Source organism: Suncus etruscus, chromosome 13, assembly GCF_024139225.1.
Source record: "Suncus etruscus isolate mSunEtr1 chromosome 13, mSunEtr1.pri.cur, whole genome shotgun sequence".
In the NCBI taxonomy this organism is placed as follows: Eukaryota; Metazoa; Chordata; class Mammalia; order Eulipotyphla; family Soricidae; genus Suncus; species Suncus etruscus.
In genome coordinates this window covers 78,232,516-78,243,311 of record NC_064860.1, presented here as the reverse complement: position 1 = coordinate 78,243,311, position 10,796 = coordinate 78,232,516, and the positions used below count along the sequence as shown (strand labels likewise).

General features: G+C 34.1%; 1 non-coding gene across 1 annotated transcript; it reads right to left on the bottom strand.

The window, feature by feature from the left end:
• Window positions 1-9,775: 9,775 nt before the first annotated feature.
• Window positions 9,776-9,879, bottom strand: LOC126026874 (U6 spliceosomal RNA). The gene has a single exon (XR_007502079.1). It is a non-coding gene; the product is annotated as a U6 spliceosomal RNA (small nuclear RNA).
• Window positions 9,880-10,796: the final 917 nt, after the last annotated feature.

The following is a 10,796-nucleotide window of genomic DNA, read 5'->3' as shown; positions in this document are numbered from 1 at the left end:
AATTAAAAGCCTTTCCTCTAAATTCTGGTACAAGACAAGGCTGTCTACTCTCACCACTCCTCTTCAGCATAATAGTGCAAGTACTTGCTATAGCAATCAGGCAAGAAAAAGATATCAAGGGCATCCAGATAGAAAAGGAAGAAGTCAAGTTCTCACTGTTTGAAGATGACATGATACTCTACTTAGAAAACCCTAAAGACTCTACCAAAAATCTTCTATAATCAATAGATGCATATAGCTAGGTGGCAGGCTACAAAATTAACAGAGAAATCAATGGCCTTTTTATATACCAATAATGATAGGGAAGAGATGGACGTTAAGAAGGCAATCCCATTCACATTAGTGCCACAGAAACTCAAATATATTGGAGTCAATTTGATCAAATATGTGGAGGACCTATACAAAGAAAACTATAAATCCCTGCTCCAAGAAATAAGAGGGAACACACGGAATTGGAAACATATACCCTGCTCATGGATTGGCAGGATTAACATCATCAAAATGGCAATACTCCCCAAGGCATTATACAGATTTAATGCGAGCCCCTTAAAAATACCCATGACATTCTTCAAAGAAGTGGATCAAACACTTATGAAGTTTATCTGGAACAATAAACACCCTCAAATTGCTAAAGCACTCCTAGGGAAAAGGAAAATGGGAGGCATTACTTTCCCCAACTTTAAACTGTACTACAAGCAATAGTTATCAAAACAGCATGGTATTGGAATAAAGACAGACCCTCCGATCAGTGGAATAGGCTTGAGTTCTCAGAGAATGTTCCCCAGACATACAAACACATAATTTTTGACAAAGAAGCAAGAAATTCTAAGTGGAGCAGGGAAAATCTCTTCAACAAGTGGTGCTAGCAGAATTGTCTAGCCACTTGCAAAATAGCGAACATAGACCCCCAGTTAACACCATGTACAAAGGTAAAATCCAAAAGGATTAAAGACCTTGATATCAGACCTGATACCATAAGGTATATAGAACAACACGTAGGTAAAATACTCCATGACATTGAGACTAAAGGCATCTTTAAGGAGGAAACTGCACTTTCCAAACAAGTGGAAGCAGAGATCAACAGATGGGAATAGATTAAGCTGAGAAGCTTCTGCACCTCAAAAGAAATAGTGTCCAGGATACAAGAGCCACCCACTGAGTGGGAGAAACTAGTTACCCAATAATACCCATCAGATAAGGGGCTAATCTCCAAAATATACAGGACACTGACAGAACTTTACAAGGAAAAATATCTAATCCCATCAAAAAATGGGGAGAAGAAATGAACAAACACTTTGACAAAGAAGAAATACAAATGGCCAAAAGACACATGAAAAAATGCTCCTCATCACTAATTATCAGGGAGATGCAAATCAAAACAATGAGATACCATCTCACACCACAGAGATTCGCACACATCACAAAGAATGAGAACAATCTGTGCTGGCAGGGATGTGGAGAGAAAGGAACTCTTATCCACTGCTGGTGGGAATCTAGTCCAACCTTTATGGAAAGCGATATGGAGATTCCTTCAAAAACTGGAAATTGAGATCTCATTCGACCCAGCTATTCCACTCATAGGGATATACCCTAGGAACACAAGAATACAATACAAAAACCCCTTCCTTACACCTATATTTATTGCAGCACTATTCACAATAGCCAGGCTTTGGAAACAACCAAGATGCCCTTCACCAAATGAATGACTAAAGAAACTGTGGTACATATACACAATGGAATATTTTGCAGCTGTCAGGAGAGATGAAGTTATAAAATTTTCCTATATATGGATGTACATGGAATCTATCATTCTGAGTGAAATAAGTCAGAGGGAGTGAGAGATTCAGAATAGTCTCACTCATCTATGGGTTTTAATAAAAATAAGTCATTTTTGCAACAATCCTGGGACAATGAGAGGAGGGCTGGAACTTGCAACTCACTTCATGAAGCTCACCACAAAGGGTTGTGAGTGCAGTTATAGAAATAACTACACTGAGAACTACCATAACCATGTGAATAAATGAGGGAACTGGAAAGCCTTTCTAGAGTACAGGTGGGGGTGGGGTAGGCTGGATGGAAATTTGGGACATTGGTGGTGGGAATGTTGCACTGGTGAAGGGGGATGTTTTACATGACTGAAACCTAATCACAATCATATTTGTAATCAAGATGCTTAAATAAAGATATTATAAATAAAAAAAATAAAATCAAACGTTAGTCTTTGGCACAAAGAAACTATAGTTTCCTGAAAATGATCTCATCCTTTTGCCTGGGGGGCAAAGGAGGGGTGATATGAGATGCATGCTGGGAACAGGGGTGGAGGGAGGACAACATTGGTGGTGGGAATGCCCCTGATTCAATGTCACTATGTACCTGAAATACTACTGTGAATGATTTGTAATTTACTTTGGTCAAAATAAAAATTTATATACATATATATATATATAAAATATCTAGTTAATAATGCAGAAAAGAAAAAAAATATTAAAAATGTTTGAATAGGGGCCAGAGAGATAGCATGGAGGTAAGGTGTTTGCCTTTCATGTAGAAGGATGGTGATTCGAATCCCTGCATCCCATATGGTCCCCTGTGCCTTCCATGGGTGATTTCTGAGCACAGAGCCAAATATAACCCCTGAGCACTGCCAGTTGAGACCCAAAAACCAAAAAAAAAATTTTGAATAAACAAGGCGTACCCAGAAATTAAAAGCAAAAAAAGATTTGCATTAAATTGGATAATAAGTAATTAATACTAATTTTTAACTATATGTTACTCTATTGCTTATCACTGAAGATCCTAGCTTATTAATGCCTTCTATTTTATTATTTCACTATTTTTATTCCAGGTGAATTTTGTTAAAATAATAATTTCTTTCAGAGATTAATTTAAATAAAATGCATATTAACATTCAATTTATTATCAGATATTCTTTTAAAATATTTGAATAATTCTAGTGATCTTCTATATGTAAATAAAGACTGTCCCTCCAACTTTAACCTAGACATTTAAAAAGGTTGTGCCAGGTTTTCAAAAAGAAAAATAGTTCATGCTGCAAAATAAATATCAGAGCCATGAAAAGGACTGTATTTTGGTTCCACTTGTGCGTTTCTATAAATTTATGATCAGATCTTTTAACCTTAAAATGAGTTATTCCTTACTAGCAGAAGTAATAAAGAATGAAGAAAAATATTTATTATGCAGTTCAATTAAAATTTCAGATTATTTATATACTGTCTGTCTTAACAATTGTTTTCTGAATAACCCAAAACATCTCTTCTATTTCTTCTTTTTAAATCTAGAATTCTTCTGTAAAAGCGATTGATCTTGAGAACAATGCATGTTCTCTGGGGAAATAGATCAGGGCCATGTTGCTGTTGTGATGTTACTATTAGCATAAGCACTTTTGTAATCTCCGCAAAATATTTTGTTGTATAGTTTTAGGCTTAGGGCATTCTTGTTTCTTGAATAAGAAAGACAAATAAGATGATTTTGAACTGGCATTATACAAAAGATTCATATCTACAATTCGGTATACATTGTATAAGGCAAGCACATTAATTTCTCCAGAAGTGATACTGATTTAAGAAAGTGTGTGTGTGTGTGTGTGTGTGTGTGTGTGTGTGTGTGTGTGTGTGTGTGTGTGCGTGGTGTACTTCTAGACCATTTTAGGTCACACACATCCAATTTGAAAATATTGGGATAACAAAGTACCAAAGACTGAATGCTTTAAATAAGCATATTTTAACAACGGGCTATGTGGCCCCACTGTAGAAACTAAGGATATTTCAAAGAAAGTATAGGTGAAAATTGCCTGAATGAAGGAATATGGATTGAGATTAAGGAGAAGATTTGTAGGAGAGAAGGTGACAAAAAGTAGACAAGGTGAGAAGAATTAGAGATGGAGCTTTGAAGTCTGAGATCAAGATGTGGGCATTGTCTACGTCAAAGACTTTGCTCATTGATTTGCAGATGAATATGATCATCTTTTTCTATATATTTTACATAAACTTGCTTATATGTATTTGTTTACAAAATTACTTTTCCTACATTAATTCTAGATATGTTGGATTAGGGTTTATCTTAATTACTTCATTTTAAATAAAATTTTTAAAAATATGTAATTGAATTAGCATTGACTTACTAGCTTGTGATTGTTTTAGGAGTCTAGTTTCATGGCTCTTCAAATGTATGTTATGTAATATACATAATATCCAGGTACCAAAATTCCTTTATTACAGACCACGAGGACCCCACTACAATATTTTCCCCCATTTTTTCCTATCAGAAACCATATGACTGCAATAAGAATAGAATGGCTTCATTGCTTCGTTTTGATTTTGTTCTTGTTTTGTTTTTTGTATTTTAAAGAAAATTAAAGTTTTTTCTTGTGAAGTTTTATCTGTATATCTTAGATGTTAGACCCTTAACAGATGGGTATTGGGTGACCAGTTGTGCAAACGCCATTTGTTGAAAAGGTTTTCCTTGCTCCATTTTGTATTTCTTGCCCCTTTATCAAAGATTGATTGATTGTATGTCTAGGGAACATGGTATGAATACATAAGTCTAATTTATTGATTTAAGGATATGTCTTTATTCCAATATCATGATGTTTAAATGATTATTGCTTTGTAGTACAATTTAAAGTTTGGGGAAATGATGCCTCCCATCTTCTTTTTCCTAATGGTTGATTTAGCTTTTCATGCTTGTTTATTTTTCTAAATAAATTTCAGGGGTGTTTGAGCCACTTCTTTAAAGAATGGCATGATTATTCTTAGAGAAATTGCATTAAATCTTCCAAGTGCTTTGTGGAATATTGCTATTTTAATGATGTTAATCCTCCAATCTAGGAATAGAGTATGTGTCTCCATTTCCTTATATACTCTTTTATTTCTGGAAACAGTGTTTTGTAGTTTTCTTGGTATAGTTTCTTCACCCTTTATGCTGACTCCAAGAGCTCCCATATAATCCATTACACCATTCTTAAGTATATACTTTAGAGACACAAAAATGTGATTCATAAATCCCCTCTGCATGCATGTATTCATTGCAGCTCTAATTACAATAGTTAGAATCTGGAAACAACCCATATGCCCAACATCAGATGAGTAGCTAAGGAAACGATGGTTCATATATACAATGTAGTACCATGTAGCTATCATGAAAAATGAAGTCACAAAATTTTGCTATACATGAATGGATATGGAAAATATTATGCTGACTAAAATGAGTTTTATAGACACAGAACAGTTTCACTCAACTGTTGGATTTAAGAAAAATAAGACAGTAAAGTAATAATACTCAGAGACAATAGAAAAGAGGTTTGAAAAGACCAGCCCATAATATAAAACTTACCACAAGATTGTTGAGTGCAGTTAGAGAAAATAACAATATCAACAACTACAATGATAGAGAAATAGAATGCCTGTCCTGAAGACAGGCAGGTTTTGTGGGGGAGGAGAGTGCTGGGGGCATCAGTGGTATCAGTGGTGAGAAGGTTGCACTGGTGAAGGGGGGTGTACAATTTTATGACTGAAACTCACTACAAACATGTTTGTAGCTATGGTGCTTAAATAAATATATTAATGAAAAAAATGATAAAAAAGATCCAAACCCATGGAAAAAGATTAAGAACATTAAATCATACCATACATTTTTCTCCTATCTCATTAGCGTAATTTAGCAAAATGTCTATAGTTTACTACATGTTCTTGTGAATGATGTAATTTTATTTTATAGTTGAAGATTATTTTATTATGCATATATATTAGTATATAGATATATAAACTCATTTTTTTTTGTTTTTGGGCCACACCCGGCGGTGCTCAGGGGTTACTCCTGGCTGTCTGCTCAGAAATAGCTCCTGGCAGGCACGGGGGACCATATGGGACACCGGGATTCAAACCAACCACCTTTGTTCCTAGATCAGCTGCTTGCAAGGCAAACACTGCTGTGCAATCTCTCCGGTCCCATAAACACATTTTTTATACACTTATCTATCATTGAGCACTTGGATTGCCTATTAAAATAGAATACCAAACATAATATTGCATATATATTATATAATATAAGATAAATTTTTATAAAATATAAAATTTTCATATTGCTGGCTTAGACAAATAGAAATGGAATTATTTGATCTTATGCTAGATTTATTTTTAATATTTTGAGAATCATTTATAATCCATAGAGACTGGGATAGTTTCTAGTCCCAGATAATATATGAGGTTTTCTTTATTTTTCTATATACCTTTGCTAACTTGTTCCTGGTCTTTTTTGATACAGGTCAGTGTTACAGGTGTGAGATGTTACTGTCATTCAGATTTGAATTTACCTAAAAAAGAGACATAGTGACCTTTTTTTTCTTCATCTGCCTGTTGGCAATGCCTAGATCTTCTTTGAAAATTGCATTTTTGAGTCAATTTTATTTGATGCCATCATATAGTTAGTTAGGTTTTATTGGCTAAAGTATCATTGTCATTACAATTCTTTCTCTTTGGCAATGTAAATTAGTAGCCTTTTAAAAAATGATATATATCTAAGTAAAATGTGGTGATGTTAAATTATTCACATTTATGAGTGATTTTACAAACTTAAAAAATATATAATTAAACATAATATGTATGAAGTTTATAAACATGATAATAATGGGGCCTGTTTATTATGAATCTAATTTACACATAGATATTGTATTTTATAATTTACGTCTTAAACCAAAAGAAGCCTTTTATGAATATATGCAGCATTGAACAAAGTCCAGAACAGTGTATTTAAATCACTTAATCTTACTATTTTATGGTAAAATTCTGAACTATAAACTTTTGAAATTGTAATTTGCGAGTAAAGCAGATAGCAGTAAGGATTAGTTGGAAATGAGATGCCCATAAAAGTAATCTAAGTTGTCAAGTGACTGCTCACCTACTGATGAAATAGTAAATTTAATGTCCAGTTATAAAAGTTAAAAAGAAACTCTGTAAGTACATGTTCCTAAAGTCTTCTTATAAAGTCAGGAGATTTTCTAAGAATGGGAATATACTTTCAATATAGTGTCATTACTGAGTTAAAAATGAAGGAATTAATGAGTAAGAAAACAAATTGTAATCTGGGTGGAAACACGTTTTACTAAAAATAATTCTTAACACTTGACAAAAAAGGAAAGTGATTTTCAAACTTCTTAATTTTCCTTATTAGGTACTCAGCTCAATATTATTTTTCTAATTTGATTTTGAACACAGTCAATATATGTTGAATTAATAATTAACTTGACACTTTCTCAATGCATTGATTTTGTTAGGTCAAAATAACAAGAATTTGGAAGTATTTCATTTCACTTTAACAAATGCTGTATTTTTTTAGTGATTGCTTCTATAGGAAATCATTTCGGGGGCAGTGAGGTGGCACTAGAGGTAAGGTGTCTGCCTTGCAAGTGCTAGCCAAGAAAGGACCGCGCCCGGTGTCCTATATGGTCCCCCGAAGCCAGGGGCAATTTCTGAGCACTTAGCCAGGAGTAACCCCTGAGCATCAAACAGGTGTGGCCCTAAAAACAAAAAAAAAAACAAAAAAAAAAAAAAAAGAAAATAATTTCAGTCTTTGAGTCATAAGACTTTTAGGTAGTTGCAAGCAACAACAACAACAACTAACTTTTGTCTGTACATAATTGATCTACAAAATGCCATATGAAGAAACCAATGTTTCTACATAATGTCTAGGGATCAAAGTCAAGATTTTGACTCTAGAACTTTTGACTTTAAAAAATAGGTTAGGGGCCAGAGCGATGGCACAGCTATAAGACGTTTGACCTTTCATGCAGCTGACCCAGGAAGGACCAAGGTTCAATCACTGGACATCCCATATAGTCCCCCAAGATAGGAGCGATTTCTGAGTGCATAGCCAGGAGTAACCGCTGAGTGTCACCGGATATGCCCCCCCCCCAAAAAAAAAACGTTTAAAGTGTGAGGCATTAAGTGCATTAAGATTTTTTGAAGGAATGAGGGTACAATGGTATGAGTATGATATGAATTTGTGTGCATAAGAAATCATTGTTAGAAGTATTGCAAACCACAAATTCTTAATCAATTAACATTTAAAAGATACATTATATAAATATCAGAGCAAGTTGTGAGATTGGAAAGGAGTTAAAGTAGATGTCTTGGGTGATTCTGAGGTCATTTCAATCCGGGTACCACAAGGTCCCCACCATCTTTGGGTGTACCACTGTTGGATCACTGGTTTGTTACTACTGCCACAGTGGATTGGGTAATGATCAATACTTCAATAAGACCTGAATAGTACAATGTACAATGTACAATAGTACAAAGTACAAATATACTTGGGCCTTTGTATTGAACCTGTGGCCTGGTTTTCTGAAAGTTGCTGGAAGGAACTTTCAATCCTCCTGTGCAGTGCATGTGACAATGCCTTCCATACATAGAAAAGAATGATTAAGTAAACATATAAATAAAGGTTGGGATATAGTGCAAGTTTTAAAAGTCTTGTTGCATATTTAGACAACCCTGATTTGTTTCTATCCTTAAATATGATTCACTGATTATTAGGAGTAATTCCTGAGCACAATGCTGGTAGTAATACCTGAGGACTACTAGGTACACTTCCATTCAAAGTATGTAAGAGAGAAAGTGGAGGTAAGGCGTTTACCTTGCATGCAGAAGGATTGTGGTTAGAATATCAGCATCCCATATGGTCCCCCGAGCCTTCCAGGAGCGATTTCTCAGCATAGCCCCTGAACACTGCTGGGTATGACCCAAAAAACAAAAACAAACAAACAACAACAACAACAAAGTATATAAGATTTTATCAAAAAAGATCTGATCCTTAATAAAATAAAATTGAGGCAGACCCAAAAATATTTAAATTGTCTCAGACAATTCAAAGGGATTTAAATGATTTATTTAAAATAGAGATATTAACTTAGAAAGAAAAGTTGTTCACTTTTTAAAATTATGTACTCTAATACTCTTATGATGGAAGTTTATGATATAATTTTATAATTAATTTATAACATGCTCTCTAATGAGATAGTTTTGCTTGTGGCTGAAAAGCATTAAACATTTTCCACACTGGGGCCAACAGTGATAGCAGGTAAGGCACTTGACTATATGCAGCAGACAGGAGTTTCTAAGCATTCCTTATGAACCTCTGAGCCCTAGAGATGGTAGGCATAATCCCTAAATACTGCTGGATGTTGCTCAAACCTTCATCCATAAAATAAAATAAAATAAAAATAAAATAAACAAATAAATACAATTATAAAATAAAAGCAAAGTAAATGAAATAAAATATGATAAATAAAATAAAAATAAATGTACCTGTCCGCTCTTAGGATGATCTTTCTGTTCCATTCAAGTTAAGGAATGGCGGATTTTAGGGAACTCCCTATTGTTATACTGATAAGAGGTCATGATCTGCATGGAACCCTTAATTTTAATCTTTGCTGTACAATTTCCCTCGATGTAACCATGGTGTACTCCTTGTCTTTTGATGCCTTTGGTGTACATTAGCCCCAACAACATTGCTCTACATGATGCCATGATGCCCACAAAGATAACGCATAATACTGATTATGAATCAGAAGGAAGAAATAAATGTAGAAATAAATGCCTTATAAAATGGCTGTGAGTCTATCTCTGTTGGTGTCCCAGACACCCTTGTGGTTTGGACTTAGACCATAAAACTCTTTATTCTGCCATTGACTGTTTTGGTGTTCTTGATTAAGCAAGAAACTACCTGCTAACATACTAATAGATAGAAAGCATTTTTTTTAAATATAGAATGCTTCACAAATTTGCGTGTCATTCTTGCCTAGAGGTCATGCTAATCTCTATATTGTTCCAATTTTAGTATATGTGCTGCTGAATTGAGCACAGAAAAGCACTTTTTAAATGTGTTAGTTTGTTCATGTCTTTTGATTACAAAACTATAATTATTAATTACTATCCTTAAGTAAGAACAATATAACCTCATAATCATATTTACCTTACTTAGTTTTTATCCTTGTTTCTTCTCAAAACACTGAGGTAACACACATATTATCTTATTTTTTTCCTCTATTTCATATGGATGTTTTATAGGGAAAAATAAGTTTGTTTTTCCAATCAAAATATGCCACAAGCATTGATCTATTTTGGATATAGTAATTGTTTTATTATTTAAGCACATACATACTATTGTATTATATGTATTCTATAGATTATTTAACTATTATACTATGAGTATATGGAATTTTTCAAAAGCATGCAATTACAAATAATAATAAAATAAATGCCTTGCAAAACTTGTTATTATTTTTTGCTAAAATTGTGTAGAATTTGGACAAACCCTAATAAATGATGAAATAGAACCACATGGCAGAAATTTTTGTAATTCTATCAGTTATTGGAAAATTCCATCAGGAAAAGTTCTGTGTGTAAGTTTCCAAGAAAAGTCAATGAGTGTCATGTTTCCAATAGTATTACCAATGTAATGTTGTTTTGCCGGAGGACAAATAAGAAAATATATCTCATTGAGAATATCATATTTATTTCTCTTTTTTGTTGTTTATTTGTTTTGGGGGCCACACCAAGTGATATTAAGAGGTTACTCCTAGCTATGTACTCAGAAATTGCTCCTGGCTGGGGGACTATATGAGATGCAGGGGATAGGACCCAGGTCCATTCTGGGCCAGCCACTGCCATATTTTTTTTGTGGGGGGGGGCACACCTGGCAGTGCTCAGGGGTTATTCCTGGCTCTGTGCTCAAAAATAGCTCCTGGGGAGCCTATGGGGGCACTTAAACTAAAACTT